The sequence below is a fragment of the Osmerus eperlanus genome, chromosome 23 (genome assembly GCF_963692335.1).
Source record: "Osmerus eperlanus chromosome 23, fOsmEpe2.1, whole genome shotgun sequence".
NCBI classification, from domain to species: Eukaryota; Metazoa; Chordata; class Actinopteri; order Osmeriformes; family Osmeridae; genus Osmerus; species Osmerus eperlanus.
This window is the reverse complement of record NC_085040.1, coordinates 10,461,796-10,479,543: the sequence shown is the minus strand read 5'-3', so window position 1 is coordinate 10,479,543 and position 17,748 is coordinate 10,461,796. Positions and strand designations below refer to the sequence as shown.

The window sequence follows — 17,748 nt, the reverse complement described above, 5'->3', positions numbered from 1 at the left end:
TACAGTAAGAATCTGAAACAATGGATCTTCTGTAGTTTTTGTTTAACCAGACCGATATTATAAATGTTTTTTTACTTAAATGTCACAGTGAAATGTTTAGGTCTAATTAGATCAGTAAGTGATGTACCTTGTTGTTGTCAGCTTTCAGCTTTGAAAAAAGTCCGCAGTGGGAGAGAGGAGGTGCCACTAAGAGAGCTGAAGCTCCGGCAGGTAAGACACGAGAATGTGAGGATGAGACAGGGACTACCCCTTCAGTTAAAAAATGCAAAATTGCCTGTTTCATCATCCTTGAAAAAGAGTTGTCATACAAAGTTGTCAGTACTTTCAAACAGCTCCATGGTGCCAAGCATTTAAACAGTTTCCTGCCAAACACAATAGAAATTGCTTTTTCTAAAGCATTATAATGTGTGTTGCTCACTATAGCCATGTAATATATCACAGCATTGCTTAGTGGGAGTATCTGAAACTTTAGCAGTTAAATTACACGTCGGAGGTTTGTTGGATTGCTAAAAATCTGAATATGTTTACTGTAATATCTTTAGATCAACAAATATCAGTGAAGGCAAGGACCTGCTCAATATCAGAATGTCTGTGTTGAATTATAAAAGTGTTGTAGCAGAAAGCAAAGACATGGTTACACGTACTGAATTAAATTCATTATCATGATTTTCAAAACTCTTGCTCATTGTTTTCTTTTAGGACTTCAGGCTTTAGCATTACCAAATCAATTAGACTCTTCTCAATCTTTATCCATTTTACCTCCAGATCTTCATCTTTCAAAGCATAGGATATATATATATATATACACATATACATATAAAGTAGAACTCTTATGTAGTTCTAATATATCATTCTGTGTTATTTCCAGGATACATCTGATGTCACCATCAACCTGTGGCGTGATGCTGCCGTTGAGGAGCTGGTGCTTGGCAGCACATATAGTTTCTCGCACCTGACAAATAGGGCCGCAGGGGGTCAGCTGCAGTCAACGGCCCACACCAACATAAAGGTAAATTGCAATTCCTATTGACAAGGACATTGATGGAAATAAATGTGGGTTAAATTCAATGCAATAAATGTAAAATAATCTATTTTAACAAAAGTATGTGTAGTTAATACAGACCAACATTCAGGATAATGTGAAAAAAAACTTGAATGTGTTGAATTAGGTATCCAAAATTCGGTATACAACCATAGGTGTCCTTGTTAGGCATTAATCTCCTGAGCAGATCATGACAGGGCATTGAGTATATTTCATTAACCCAATAATGGTTGTGGTTTTCAACACTGAAATGTATCATGCAGATATAAAGGGACAAGTGATATCATTGAAATGAAAAAAAAAGGAAGAAAACAGTTTACTATTTGATCGCAAGATGTCTTGAGACATAAGTAATATTTCTTTTGGCAGATGGTGAGCGTGACACAGGAGGCAGTCGGGGTGGAGGTCCTGGGTGTTGCAGAGGGCAGCACAGAAGGACAGCTGGAGGTCCTGCTGTCCAATGGAGCTCTCCTGGACATCCAGGAGAGTTTGTGGGAGCCATTCGAGGCTTGCCTGGAAAAAGCCAGGCTTTATGTCACCATTAAATGTACAGGGAGAAAAATTTTACAAATGGTGGCAGTACAAAAACCCTCCCCCCCATTAGAGTAGAATTTAACGTTTGTTACGTTTGTTACGTTTGTTACGTTTGTTACGTTTGTTACTTTTGTTACGTTTGTTACGTTTGTTAGTTTGAAAACTTAAAATAGTAATATAAATAATAAAATCATTTATATAATAAAATATTAAGTTCAGAATTTGATTCAGTTGTAGTGTTTTAGCACACTCATATGTAACAAGTATGGCCAGAAGGACTATTTTCAGCTAGAGTCCAATTCATTACAATCCACTGATAATCAAATCCAATCAAATTAATTAAATTCCAAATGAGTTGATTTCATATGGAGCCAGTTAAAAAAGTGACCATGATAAGGAAATTGCTGTGAAATTTCTCCGATCCAATCTCCCTCCTGAGCGTGCAGAGGTAGCTGTGAAAAGAAAAAACTCCCTTTTAACAGGAAGAAACCTCCATCAGAACCAGAACCAGGAAGGGCGGACATCTTTCTCGACCAGCTGAGGGATAAACATTTGCACTGCACGGTCATCAATGCATAAACTATGTCTATGCATCAATGTATGTAGATTTTCCAAGTGACCTTCAACGTATCTGCGTCATGGTCCGCGAGCGACGCACATTCTTCTTCTTGAATGTCTGCTCAGGTAAATAGCCCTCTAACTCGGTCTGTCGCCAATGCAAATTTTATGAGATGTGGAACACTTTTGCTGTTCAAATAAGTTACATAACTGGTTTTAGGCTTAAACCGTATAAAAATAAAGCCACAAACAGCAAAAATATCTTGTTCGTGAGCCACGGTTACTTGACTGCTTTTGGCTAATAACGGTTAGCGACCATTAGCCTCAATGCTAACGGTCGCTTTATAAATTGTCTAAAACTGGTCCTAAGGCTGTGTCTAAGATGACTTACGAGGACTTAACATATAAATGTATTCATGCTGGTCTCTGCTTAGTTAAAACTGTTAGTTCCAGCCTCTGTTCAGTTAGTTTAACCACGAATAATGTTACGAGTGGTAAAAGCTGTTTCTATGCGTGTATTCATGGCTACCACTGACGTCACGTCGACGAGACCGCGGCCATATTTGTCCAATTTGACAGTTCTCCTCAGTTTCGCTATGGCGGTACACACCTCACACTTGAACTGGGTCCTGTGAAATAACACAAACCACATCATGTTCATGTCTCTGTAACTGAGACATTATAATAAATCTATTTAAATTCTTGAATGTAAATGATCAGAGACAGAGACAGCTGATAATGAGCATTACTCTCCCTGTGTTCTGTGGTTCAGGTAGATTCAGTCTTTACACTCAGATAACTAACACTGTCTTTTTTCAGACTGAGAGAGAAACCTGATTGCTGCTTTGGCTGGTAAGTACAGACTTATTGTAAAGTTAAACAGGCTGTAGATCACATCAGCAGACTGAGTTAATATATTTTGTATTTAAAAATCAGATGAACTTTATTTGCGTTACATCAGAGTTTGTGAGTGAATTCCCCCCTGAACAGACATTTAATGAACACAGAAATATTCTGTCCACACTTACTGAAGCTTTTAGAAAACATCTTTACTTTGTTGGTATATTTGTAGCACTGTTGTATTCAGATTCTGTCACCTGGAAATACTGAATGGATGTGTGGACTGGTGATGATTATACTGTGTGCATTGATGCATGTTTTACAGACAGAGTTTTAGTCCAAACTTTCCATTCAGACTGAAATATTTAAAGTGTTTCCAGTTAAAGTGAGTCTCCCATGTCAGCAGAAAGTGTTTCCTTATTTGTGGATGTCCCCATTTTACTGTCCTGTCCCTGTGGGCGGTGTCAGTGACTGACAGATAAAGCAGCCAATCGCAGCAGCTCAGCACATAATGTTCACTGCAGGGCAGCTGACAGAAGATGAAACTTTGTGCTGCTCCATGTCCCAGTGACACACAGTCTAAGCTGCAGTGTCATTACATGGTGTTTTATTGCCCCCCTGTTGGTGAACCTGCTGTGTCCTTAGCTGGAAGAATTTAACTGACAACTTTCTTTTCCTCCTTTCTTTAGACTACCTGAACTCTGACCCCTGCTCCTGCTCTGACTGGTGAGGACCAACATTTAGTTCCTTGATGGATGCGTTCCTGATACCTGCTCTGGTTCATATGAAGTGAAGCTTCCTGTCAGTGTGCAGCTATGTAACATCTAGCAGACCTGTCCTTCTCAAACTGCATGAATGAAGTGAAACATCGATCATTAGTCAGAGAACAGATTTAACAGCTGATGTGTTACTGCTCTGATTTCCATCTGATCTCTGATACCCAAAGTTTTGGATAGTCTCTGAGAGCAGAACTGGGATAGTTTCCATGTTTCTGATCATGAACACATTCAGCCTCTCTGATCATCAACCAACAACATTTAACTACTTCAAGTCCACAAAAGTCTGGACCAAACCTCATCCTGTACAGACAAGAGCAGAACCAATCAGCTGTGAGATCAGATGATGTGTGTGTTCAGACTCTTCTGATCAGATACTAACAAACTGTTTCTCCACTCAGACCCAGAGAGAACTCAGACGCAGAGAGAACCGGACCAGAACTCCTGCTTGGCTGGTGATCAGATTTTTAGTCACTGAGGTTCAGTCCATCACATCACTGAGTATAGGAGTGTTTCACATTTTAATCACAGAGTTTTTGTGGTTTATCACAACTGCTGAGTTCACACATGAATATAAATGTAGTGAAAACAGACCTGTAAACACTGACTGAAGTTAGAGCCATGTGAGCTGAGCTGTTCTGCCTGTATAGTGGATCAGAACAGGTCCCAGCAGCAGAGTCTGACAGTAGAAAGCTGACAGTTGAAAGCTGACAGTTTTAATGGAACATCACTAAAGGCAGAAATCAGTGTGTAAAGTGAGCAGAACATGTTGTGCAGTGATCAGTTCTGTATTGTTCTGCTTCATGTTGAACAAGTCAGTGGGTCTTGAGATTATTTTAATCAAGTCCACATTTCATAGTACCAGCTGTTTTCACACACATCTGGAAACTACTGGCCTAAAAAGTGATTTATTTAACTTTTTCAATATTCTGTTCTGTTGAAGCCATTAAATGTTTACACAGCTTATGTAACAGAATGCTAGATTAGATTTCTGCTATCAACAATGTCTAATTATTGTTTTCTCTGTGTCTTCCTGTTCAACGTGTCTCCTCTCATTGTCCCTATCATTATTGGACATTCTGTCTTTCCTGTCCCACCTACCCCCTCTATCTTATATTTGGACATTCTATCTTGTATCCATCTATCCCCCTCTATCTTATATTTGGACATTCTATCTTGTATCCATCTATCCCCCTCTATCTTATATTTGGACATTCTATCTTGTATCCATCTACCCCCCTCCATCTAATATTTGGACATTCTATCTTGTATCCATCTATCCCCCTCTATCTTATATTTGGACATTCTATCTTGTATCCATCTACCCCCCTCCATCTAATATTTGGACATTCTATCTTGTATCCATCTGTCCCCTCTCTATCTAATTTCAAAACCAGATTTGCTTTGGCTCACCAGAATTGCTTTGGCTCACCAGAATTGCTTTGGCTCACCAGAATTGCTTTGGCTCACCAAATTTGCTTTGGCTCACCAGAATTGCTTTGGCTCACCAGAATTGCTTTGGCTTACCAGAATTGCTTTGGCTCACCGTTCTCAGAACCAGATTTGCTTTGGCTCAACGTTCTCTGAACCAGATTTGCTTTGGAAAACCGAGGTTGTTTGGAACCTGGTCTTGCTGTTTCAGAAATCTGAGATCTCACCCAATTAATGAAGTTTATTCTTACTGAGTAAAACTCTAACTACCATATTTATTTATTTTTGTCCGCTGGTAAAAGTTAAAAACAAATTGTACTTTGTCTTGAGTTTGTATATTTCCTTAATAATTATTTTCTCTGTGGTGTGACCGAGTACTTAAAACATATTACTTATCTTCTGGATATTTACTGTTTTGTCCTATAAAACCTGTTCTTGAGTTGTAAATACATGAAATAAAAATGTTCTGACATAACTGTGTACATAAGGTAGACACTTCCATTCTTAATATTTTCCACACATTTGACAACAAACCGTTTCTACTTTCATAGTTTTTGTAATTAAGCATTGCATGTAAAATTACTAATTAAATAAATTAATTGGTAGATATTGATAAACTAAACAAAGCTACATTTGAAATATCACAACAACCGGAGTGTGTTGGTGACATCAGTACAAATAAAGTACGTTTTGAGGTTTTGAAGCACAGCAACAATGCCAAGGAAGGGTCAACGTTCTCAGGCTCAGAAGCTCAGATGGCAGAAGGAGAAAGAATCTCAGCGTGAACAAGCCGAAGGTATCCCAGTGTCACAGAACGTATCTTATGCTGAGGTTGTAAGGAGAGGACATCACAGTGATGGTATGTGTGTTGGACAGTCTTCTGATGGACAGCAGGTAAACAGCAGAGGTCAGAGTGCAGTTTCTGATGGGAACACTGTCATCGATGCTGTCCAGCATGATAAAGAACAACAGGTGAAGCAGAGTGTACCTCAGGTGTCTTATGCTGACATGGTAAAGAAAGGATGTGATGCAGCTGGAACATCTCATCAACACCGTGTGAATGCGGAACCTCAGCCATCAATGACACATGTCTGTGCCTCACACAGTCAGGCTTCATTAAAATATGGAAAATGCAGGAACAGTCAGTGTGTGACCAACAGTTTGGTCTTTCTGTCATTTCTTCATGAGAATGAAAAGATTAGCAGAGCAGATCTTGACCTAGTTCTGGATAAAGGTGATGTTGTGTACAGACAGGCCAGAGAACGGTTTCCTAACAGTGTCCATTTGGCATCTGATGAACTTCCAGATGAAGTGTGTGCACGCAGGTCAAAGTATCAGGTAGACTTGACTCGGCTGTCTGTGTATGGAACATTTGGAGGTGGAGAGAGGCTTCTCAGCCTTGAACATGGACTGAGCTTTCTGTCATCAGGTGTACAGTATGGGCTGCTTATCATGTCAGGGTTATGTATCGCAGTTTTCAGATACAGATCTGGTCAGTACGGATACTTTGACCCACACTCCAGGAACACAAATGGAATGCCAATGTCCTCCAGGCTGTTGAACTTTGGTACTGCTGTGATGCTGAAATTCACACATCTGAGTGACATGATTGACAGGATCAAGTTGTGCTACACAATGTTTGACATCCAGTCATCTTGTATGTATGAACTCAAGCCTCTGTCATTTCACTGTGTGAACACATCCAACCAGAGAAATGCTGTTTCAGACACAGGCTGCAGACACACAGCTGTTGATATACCTCCTCTGTTAGAGGAAGCTGTCAATGAATCAAACATGCAAACAGCCACTGATCAGTCTAAGAACATTTTACCAGAAATGTCAGCTGACACAAATGCTGTTCAACGAGAGGTTGATGTTACATTCCTAACACAGGCTTCTCCTGCACATGAGTGTAACTTCACAGAAGAAGTGATGAACCCTGTTGTAGATGATCTTTGTGACGATGTAATGGAAGGTGTGTCCACTGATATCAGTTTTACATCTGATGTTAAACAACAACATGTCTCATTCCCTCCTACCAGTGCTGACAAAGAAGCAACAAGAGAATCCAGTTTCCTTTTATCGCATGATGCTCACTGTGAATCAAACCTTTCACCCTCAATAAGAAACAATGTGTCCACTAAGCTCTCTGATACTGTACTGATAGGAATCTCCTGTAAACTGACAAAGTTAAATAAACAGCAGAGGAAAAAACTGAAGAGGAGACTAAGGACAGAAAAACCTCGACTAAGTAAAGAGAATAAAAAGAAGAAAGAAAGGGAAAAGTATGCTTCAGATGAAACTTTTAGAGCAAAGAAAAGCTCTTACTCAAACCTGACATATCAAAATAATCTTGATATTAGACAGAAGAAAACCCTGCAAAATATTAAGAAGTATAAACACAACTCTGAATTAAGGGAAAAACATAAATCATACATCAGAGATTCTTACAGGAAAAATCTGAAAGTCAGAGAGAAAAAGAGAGAGAGTGTGAGGAATTCCTACAGGGAAAATGCTGAATTTAGACATAAACGAAAACAGTATCTGAAGCAGTATTTTTCTAATAATTATAGAACAAACAAAGTGTTTCGAGATAGACAAAAGATGAATATCAGAAACCGTTACAGTCAAAGTGAAGCTTTTCGACAGAAACAAATGATCTACATCAGAAACCGTTACAGTCAAAGTGAAGCTTTTCGACAGAAACAAATGATCTACATCAGAAACCGTTACAGTCAAAGTGAAGCTTTTCAACAGAAAAAAATGATCTACATCAGAAACCGTTACAGTCAAAGTGAAGCTTTTCAACAGAAACAAAGATCTTATATCAGAAACCGTTATGCAAATGACAGAGTATTCAGGCTCAGACACAGACAGCTTATGAAAGATTTAATGAGAAAACGATATAACAATCATTCATTTAGGATGATGCATAACATCAGATGTACAGTGAGCATAAAAAGAAAATACAGACAGATGAACAGAAATACTCAGAGTGAAACAGAGACCAGAGAAACACAGAGTCTGCAACACGAGACAGTTGAGAATAGATTGATCAATGAAGCCATATCTGTGTTTAGATCTAATATTAAGGCTGGTCCCACTTATGTCTGCACTGTGTGCCATAAGGCCTCGTTTCCCAACCAGGTACGAACGTGCACAAGGTCAAACTATGACAAAAATCCAAATGTGGTCGCACAATGTCTGACAGGAAAGTATGTTCATGTTTGTGATGAAGCCTGCAGAAGTGAACCATGCACAGTTCCTGATGAGAGAAAGAAAGAGTGGATTTGTCACACATGCCACGCTCATCTAAAGAAAGGATGCATGCCAAACCTCGCAGCAGCTAATAAACTTGAGTTGTCTGAAATTCCCAGCGAACTGTCAGATCTGAATATTCTGGAAAGACATTTGATTGCTAAGTGCATACCGTTTGCAAAGATCATTCCTCTTCCAAGAGGCAGACAAAGACTGATCAGGGGAAATGTTGTGTGTGTGCCATCTGAGGTCCAAGAAACAGTCAATGCATTACCCAGACTGAGGAGTGAGTCTCAGGTGATGAGAGTGAAACTGAAAAGACGTTTGTCTTACAGAGGGCATCAGCTTTTTCAGACAGTAACCTGGTCTAAACTAGTCTCTGCATTACTGAAACTGAAGCAGGTTCATCCACAATATCAGGACGTTACTATCAGAGATGAAGCCGAACTCTGTGACCCAACACTTCCTGATGATGATGATGATGATGATGTTAGCATGGGGGAGGATGACTATGATGATGCAGATTTGATGCAAATTGACATGTGTGAGAGAAATGCACTGTGTGAGGCAGAAAATGAGCCTGAAAATGATCAGAATGGTGAATGTGAACAACCACAGCAGCAGAGAGATGATGGAGACGAAGGTGATCTGCCAAATGGAGGGTTTGCTTTAGAATCATGCCTTCAGCCTCTTGACATATCAGAAGAGATCCTCTGTTACAGTGATAACACTTATTGTGTGGCACCAGCACAGAGGAATAGCCCAGTAAGCTTCTTCAGGACTCCACATTTGGAATCAATGTCATTCCCTGTACAGTTTCCTACGGGCGAGAACACATTGGACCAAATGAGACACATTAAAGTCAGTCCAAGTGGATATTTCAAGTCACGGCTTTTTAATGTGGATGATCGTTTTGCCAGAGACCCAAACTACTTGTTCTTTGCACAGTTTTTGATAGAAATACACTTGGCTAATAACAGCATGACGATACAGCTGAGGAAAGGTAAAACTATGACCAGAGATGGACGCATGATAACCTCAGGCATGTTACAAGACAAAAGAGAGGTTGAGAAACTGGTGAGAAATAAAGATGCAATCAGATTCATGCAGCCACTGAGAGGGACTCCAGTATACTGGGAGAAAACCACTAAAGATCTGTTTGCCATGATCAGACAGTTGGGAACTCCGACGTTCTTCTGCACATTTTCAGCTGCTGAATTCAGATGGCCTGAAGTGATTGAAGCAATAAAGAGACAGCAAGGTGAAGAGGTAGATTTTGAATCACTTGACTGGACAGCTAAATGTCAGATTCTGCGATCCAACCCTGTCACATGCATGCGTTTGTTTGATAAGCGTGTTGAGGCACTATTCAGAGATCTGCTGCTCTCAGATGCTCAGCCACTGGGGAAAGTGATTGACTTTTTCTACAGAGTAGAGTTTCAGCACAGAGGAAGTCCACATATTCATGGAATGCTTTGGATTGATGGAGCACCTGAACTGGATGTTTGTGATGATCAGACTGTGTGTGATTTTGTAGACAGATACATCTCAGCACAACTACCTGACCCAGAAACACAACCTGAACTGTACCAGAAAGTCTCTGAAGTTCAGAAGCACAGTAAGAACCACACTAGGAGTTGCTTCAAGAGTGTGAACTCTGGTTGTCGGTTTGGTTTTCCAAAGCCACCCTGCACAAGCACAACGATCACAAGACCTGGTGAGGATGATAACACTGGAACTGCAAAGAGCAAACTCAGACCTCTGCTGCAGCTGCTGAATGAACCTGAAATCGCTTCCTTGAGTCTAGAGCAGGTCCTCTCTCAATGTAACTTGACACTGGCAGAGTATGAACGGTACCTTCAGAGTATGAACAGAAAGACTGCGATCCACCTGAAGCGTGATCCCAAAGACTGCTGGATAAACGGGTACAACCCACATCTGCTTAAAGCCTGGGACAGTAACATCGATGTGTCTTTCATTCTGAATGCTTACTCGTGTATACAGTATCTGACTAAATACATCACAAAGAAGGAAAGTGGGATGTCAGAGTACCTGAAAACAGTCATGGAGAATTCCAACATGGACAGAGTTAATGAGTGTGATGAGATGAGAGCTGTCATGCAGGCTTACTCAAAAAAGAGAGAGATCAGTGCTCAGGAGTGTGTGACTCGTGCATGTGGAATAAAGATGAAAAAGTGTTCACGCAGTGTTGTGTTCATTCCTACTGATGACAATCCAGTGAAAATGAGTCGCCCCATGTCATTCTTGGAGGACACCCCGTCAGAGTCTTGTAATGTCTGGATGACAAGTTTGAGTGACAAATACAAAGCCAGACCTGAGACACCAGAGTATGAGGAGATGTGCTTGGCTGATTTTGCTGCTACCTGCAGGTTTGTCAGTGCAGACCACTCAAAGCGTGATGGCGTTTTACCACTTCTGAATGAGCTGGGATTTGTCCAAAGGCGGAAAAATGATAAGCCCTCTGTCATCAGATATTACCACTGTTCAAAGGAGAAACACCCAGAGCAGTTTTATGCCAGATTACTGAGACTGTACCTTCCTCACCGATCTGAGTATGAAATACGAAGTACCAATCTTCCAACCTACGACTCTTTTTACAACTCTGGCTGGGTCCAGCTACCAGGCTCAAACCGTCCTGAGAGTGTGAAACATATTGTCAAAACAAACAGAGACAAATATGAGAAAAACACTGAGGAGATTGAGAATGCACTTGTAGAGTTTGAGGAGAGCAGAGACCATGTGATTGATGAATGGTGTAATCTTGCTCCTGAATCTGAAGTTGTGAGGTTGCCGTGTGATGATGACCTGCAGGAAAGAGAGCCAGACGATGAACAGGAAAATGTGCCCGACTATTGTCCTCAGTCTGCTGCTGTAACAGAAATGAGAGCCATGAGAGAACCTCCAGCTATGGATACAGCTGTGCTACGACATATGTATCAGAACCTGAACCAGAAGCAGGCCTGTGTGTTCTATGCAATCAGAGACTGGTGCAATAAACTTGTGTGTGGCCTAAATCCAGAGCAGTTTTTCTTTTATGTCAACGGTGGTGCAGGAACAGGAAAGTCACACCTGATAAAATGCATTTACTCTGAGGCATCTAAGATACTGAGCAAACTGCAACTCTACTCAGAGGAGTTTGACATATCAAACCCAACTGTTTTACTCTCTTCTTTCACTGGAACTGCAGCTTTCAACATCTGTGGCACAACACTTCACTCTCTACTGAAGCTTCCCCGCAGTCTGAAACCACCAATCCAAGGACTTGGTAACAAACTGGATGAACTCAGATCTGAACTGTTTAATGCTCAAATCATCATAATCGATGAGATCTCGATGGTTTCGAAGCCTCTTTTTGCTTATGTGGACGCACGACTGAAACAGATCAAAGGCAATCAGAGAGCGTTTGGTGGAATGTCAGTTTTAGCTGTTGGAGATTTTTATCAGCTGCCACCTGTGCGACAGTCTAAACCGCTCTGTGTACACGATCCAGCAGATATTGACCTGTGGCAGGAACATTTTCAGATGATCACTCTGACTGAGATCATGAGACAGAAAGATGATGTTGCCTTTGCAGACATGTTGAACAGGATTCGGGTGAAACAAAAGGCAGATGAGCTGTCTCAGGCTGACAGAGATTTGTTGTCACAGACCATCACTGAACGAGCTCGTTGTCCCACTGAGGTTCTGCACATTTTCCCCACAAATAAGTTGGTTGATGAACATAACTCAGCAACACTGTCTTTGTTCCATTCCAACATTATAACGATCGATGCAGATGACTTCCAGAAAGATCCCCGAACAGGCACAATGGCACGAAAAGACACACCATATAAGGGAGGTCGAAATGATTTAGCAGACACTCTGAAAGTTGCTGAAGGGGCTCGTGTCATGCTCACCAGAAACTTTGATGTTCAGAATGGTCTGGTTAACGGTGCTTTTGCCACACTGATGAGCATCGTGACTTCTCAAGATGATCAACACATCACTAAGCTGGGCCTGAGGATGGACAATCAGACAGGTGTAACAAGAAACCAGAGTGGAGCTCCAGAATCTGCCAATCTGGTTTACATCGAGAGAGCAGAGGAGAAGCTGAAACAGAATGGAGTGGTACGTAGACAGTTTCCTGTGAGGCTGGCGTTCTCGTGCACTGTCCATAAAACCCAGGGCCTCACAACACATGCAGCTGTGGTGTCACTGCAGAAAATCTTTGAAGCAGGTATGGCTTATGTAGCTCTCAGCAGAGTGACGTCTCTCAGCGGTCTTTATTTACTAGATTTGGATGAAAAGAAAATATACGCCAATCCTGAAGTGACTGCAGCGCTCGAGACCATGAGACAAGTCGATGTGGATCACATGATGCCTCTTCTTCAGGTGAGAGAAACAGTAAACAGGCCTGACACTCTGACCCTTGTTCATCACAACACAGAGGGACTGCCATCTCACATCGGTGACATCGAGAAACATCATGAGCTGAGGCTAGCAGATGTACTGTGTCTGACAGAGACTCGCCTGCAAGGCTCCTTTGTTGCAGACAGTCTTCAGCTGGACGGCTACAACATGTTTAAACGCAACAGACACGCATCCTACACTAGATATCCTCAGATGGCCAGCAAAGAAGGTGGTGGAGTTGCTGTTTATGTGAGAAACCACATTCAGGTGCGTGAAAGACAGTATTTGCATAATGTGACTGATCTTGAGTTTGTGGCTTTGAAGGTTGAGGCTCCATTCTGTGCAGTGATTGCAGCTGTGTACAGACCTCCTGACTACAGTCTGAGACCGTTCCTGGAAAACCTGGTAAGCCTTTTGGATGCACTTGAGGTGTTGGACTGTCACCCTGTTATTGTGTGTGGAGACTTCAATGAGAATCAGGTACTCGGGTCAACAAAGCCAATTCTAGATCTGTTTCAGTCTAAGGGATATGTACAGCTGATCACCTCTGCCACCACAGACAAGAACACACTGCTTGATCTAATTTTCATTTCCCAGCCACAGAGATGTCTCCAGTCAGGGGTCATGAGGACGTATTATAGCTATCACAACCCAGTGTTCTGTGTCCTGTCCACCAGTGAACCATGAAGAGGTCGGTGAGTCTTAAAAATCATGAAAAATGTAAAGAATTACTGCCTGAAGTTTGTATTTTTGGTGAAGAGATAATAATGTTTTCTTTAGAAAAGTATTAAGAAAAGCTATTGATATTTAACAGAATAAGATAATGAATTTTTCCCAGATACTGTAAGTTTTCTCAATATTGAACGTTTCACCTCATAAAAGATTATTTACAGCTGTTATAATACTTATAATTTAAATAATATGACACATATAAGTTATAATGAATCAAATGATGATAATATATTAAAATGATAATGGGTATAATAATATTAAATAAATTGATATCACCTCTATATTCAACCCGTTGTGGCCTGTGCATTTATCTGGGTGGGTTGGGTCAGGATTGATAAATGCACAGGCCACCACTGTCTGAGCAGCTCTATAAAAGCTGCTACATTTACCATCAGAAAGCATGAGCTCTAGGTGCAGCACATGCTTTCTGATGTACCAATAACACCAGCTGATACCCCACTGGGGTGGAGGGCAAAGTGGGTTGGGGGTGGGGTGGCCGGTCAAAGAACTATAACTCTACTATAACTTAAACTGTTTAGATGTTTAGCTTTGTTTCCTCCAGACAGGAGACATGTTCTCCTGTATCCTTCATGACAACATCCTTCAGGACCAACTCCAGCACAACAACACACACTTCAACATCATCTTCATGAACTGTCAGTCCAAACCAGACCCATCACAGAGAAATCTTCTATGTCCTGCCATCCCAGTGTTTCTTCAAAGCAGAGCATAAAATGGCCCCTGTTAACCCTCACCTGACCACCTGGCTGACCCTGAGAAAAACCACACATCATGCTGCCTCAGACCACCAGCAACAGTGAACTCAGCACTGCTGCATCATACAGAGACATGTCCTCCTCCTGCCAGTGACCAGGGTTCTTCTCAGCTTTCAGAAGGTAGAGTGGAGATCTTCTCTTTGGAAATACAAAATATTAACTTCATTACTCTGGGTATGCTAATTCCCAGTTCCATTGTCTTTCTGTAGGCCTTTCTCTCCTGTGAATCCTTCATAGCTGAGACCCTCACAGATGAACAGAAAGTTATCATCAACACTTCTGAAACATCCACATGTTAAATCTCACTGACAGGAGATGATTTGTGCTCTGCAGCACTGTTCAAGGTATAAACTTATCATGCATCATGTGACCTTTCAGCTTGTGATTTTAAAGACTAAAGTTCATGACTATATATTTGTTTTCTCCTCAGGATTCCACCTTCATGCTTGCATCATCTTCCTCTCCAGTAGAGACAAACTGCTGTTGACTCTTTGGTTGGTGGTCACATGTCTGTCACCCGTCTTCACACACATCCATAAAGGATGTGAAGGGGACCAAGGGCCTCCTCACGATGGAGGGGGACATTGTGCAAGTATGTTGATTCTGTTCATCACAGTAACACACTGATACACTAACTTTAATCAACATTCCCAGTAATTACAATGTGTGCACTGATCTTCTGTAGGTTTATTGTTAAATAAAACCAGTATTATAAATGTTTTACTAAATAAAAGCTGTCACTGTGACATGTTTCATTCTAACTACATTAATAATTGCTTCACTGTGTTATTTAGCTGTCATCTGTGAGGATGATTGCATCAGGAGAGAGGAGGTCTGACGCAGGTCAGCTTTGACCTGCGTCAGCTAAAGCTGCAGCAGGTCCTCTGTGCAGCATCAGGCCTTCATAATGAGGCTCAAAGGTAAAAATACTCCTGGTTTCCTCTTGAAGGACTGTACCCATCTTTCCAGTGTTGCAGCGAACACTGAGCAGGTACATGGAAGCAGCAGTTCAGCAGCCAGTGAAAGTGAAAAAGGTCACATGGTGAGAACACTTTACATCTTCACATTGACTCTGTGCTCCTTTGACTCTTTAGTTTGCACCATCAGATTAAACAAACAGCAACCACATAAAAGTGAACTGTGGACAAAATGGAGGACTCTGAGTAACATTTTATCCTGTCCATCTGTGTAAATGTGAATGTTTATTTCATGTTTCAGAACAATGCATTAGTGTTTTTCTCCATCACGTTTCCTCATATCTGGTCACTGTTCACTAGAAACTTTGACTACTTCAGATATCATGTGCAAATGTACTCATGAGCACACCAGAGAGAACTGGTTTAGTCGTACTTGAATAAGACAGGACTCACACATAGAAAATAAACCCCACCATGTGAAAAGAGATACGGCTGAACAAAACTGCGAGTCATTGAAATTGTTATATCTTTGTTTATCAGTGTTCAATAAAACACTTATAAACAGTGTATTTTATCAGTGTATTTGGAAACCGATAAACAAACAGTAATAACCAACTCATATTTACCATGTGAGTTATGGTAAAGACACAGTTATTACCATAACTCACATATTCTATGCCTTGTTTTATTCACTAAGAAAGAAGGACCAAATTCAAACTTGGTTACCATAAAACCACAGAAAATAAGTAATGCAAATGACACAGGATGTCTGAGCAGGTTTAGTGTGTTGGTGACTTATATTGTTCAGCCCTGCCTTTCAATATGATCACAGAAACCAATAATGGGAATTTAGTTTTGTACTAATTTATTTGTCTATCTTCTTTGTGTTATTTATTTTTTCTTATTTAATATATCCAACAGTTTTAGGGTGAGACATAAAGAAATACTCTAGGAACATACTCACATAGAACTACTTCAATCCAAACAAAAACCTTTTATTTTATATATGTAAGTTTGTCCTTTGACAAAAATGTGTCTTCTTTTGTTCTCCATCATGTTTTCCTGTATTTTGGTTATCACTGAAACAATGACGTAGTTAAACTAAATAAACTGACCTCTTCAGTGATAACATATAAATGTACACATGAAATAAGTGGATTGGATGGATTTCGTAGTAATTATAAAAGGAATAATACAGGACCCACACTCATGTTGTGTTGACTCATTATGGAGAGCATTCCTGACATTTGGGAATGCTCACAGCCACCTGCATTGATGATCAGGTTATTATTTAATAAGTAAAACCTTTCTCAACTGTCCACCATATGGAAACTAATGATAGCAGAACAGTTTATAGAACATTTTATTTGGCCATTTTAAAGACCCCAAAAAATTGCAAATGGATGAAGAAACACACTTTTGAAATGGAACACACGATTGAGTGAATCCTGTCTTAGTGTGGGGTATCAGCTGGTATTTTGGTTTGGGAATATTTTTTATTATAACTAATATTCATATTAGTAGTTCTGTAAGTTTTAAAGATTAACATAAGACTATACATTTGATTAATAATATTATTGTTGAAATATAACATAACATATCACATAATAATGGACATTATTTGAAATCCATAACAGAACATGACTGAACCTTGTAATTTCTGTTTTTCCAACTACTTTGTGAAGTGTTTTGTTGAGGTTTTTGTAATAATCAAAAAATTGGTTGTATTGTTAATATTTTATTAAAATGTTTTCTAATGCTTTAAAAACAATTATTGTGTCGCCTTCATAAAAACTGAACAATCATTAATCTTACTGGACTTGGTTCAGTTTAAGATTTCATTTATTCCTTTCCTTCTAATATCAGAGTACATATCAATGGTCATATTGGCTTCTTTAAATATATATTTGTTTAACAGTTGAACTTCTTTACACTGTATTGTTCAGCACTGTTCTTTTTTTACATGTTTTACAGTAGTTTGTTTTTCAATGCTAATTCAGCTCCACGTCCTTCCACAAGTACTTTCCAGCTCTGAAAAGAGTTCCAGCAACTACATTTCTGCTAATTTTTCCCCTTTGTCAACTTATTTAGCATCTTTAAGTGACTTCATTTTATAAGGATTGAAAAAGAATTCAAAATATGAACGGAATTCATTTTCAAAATTCAATATTAATCGTTGTATGCTCCACGGACAAAACTTGCACCATCATCCTTCTGCAACAAAGTGTCGCCGTGTCTTCCTGTATCGGCCCTACTGCTGTATGTTTCATTCCATCAACACATTGAATCCTACTAAGAAAGCCGAGTAAACGCATAGGCTACATCTGCTACTGCTAATACTATCCCAACTATAATTTAATCTGTTAAAACAATAATATTCTTGTTACGACTAGCTAGCCTACTTCTTCTTCTGTTTAACAGTTCAGCTTTCAGCTTCTCCCACATTGTAGGCTATTTTAGCTCTTAGCTTTGTT

The 17,748-nt window shown here is 40.1% G+C and overlaps 1 long non-coding RNA gene across 1 annotated transcript; it reads left to right on the top strand.

The window, feature by feature from the left end:
- Positions 1-2,880: 2,880 nt before the first annotated feature.
- On the top strand, positions 2,881-4,651 carry LOC134009980 (uncharacterized). Its single transcript, XR_009928292.1, has 3 exons — positions 2,881-2,986; positions 3,664-3,700; positions 4,152-4,651. It is a non-coding gene; the product is annotated as an uncharacterized LOC134009980 (long non-coding RNA).
- The last annotated feature ends 13,097 nt before the right edge of the window (positions 4,652-17,748 follow it).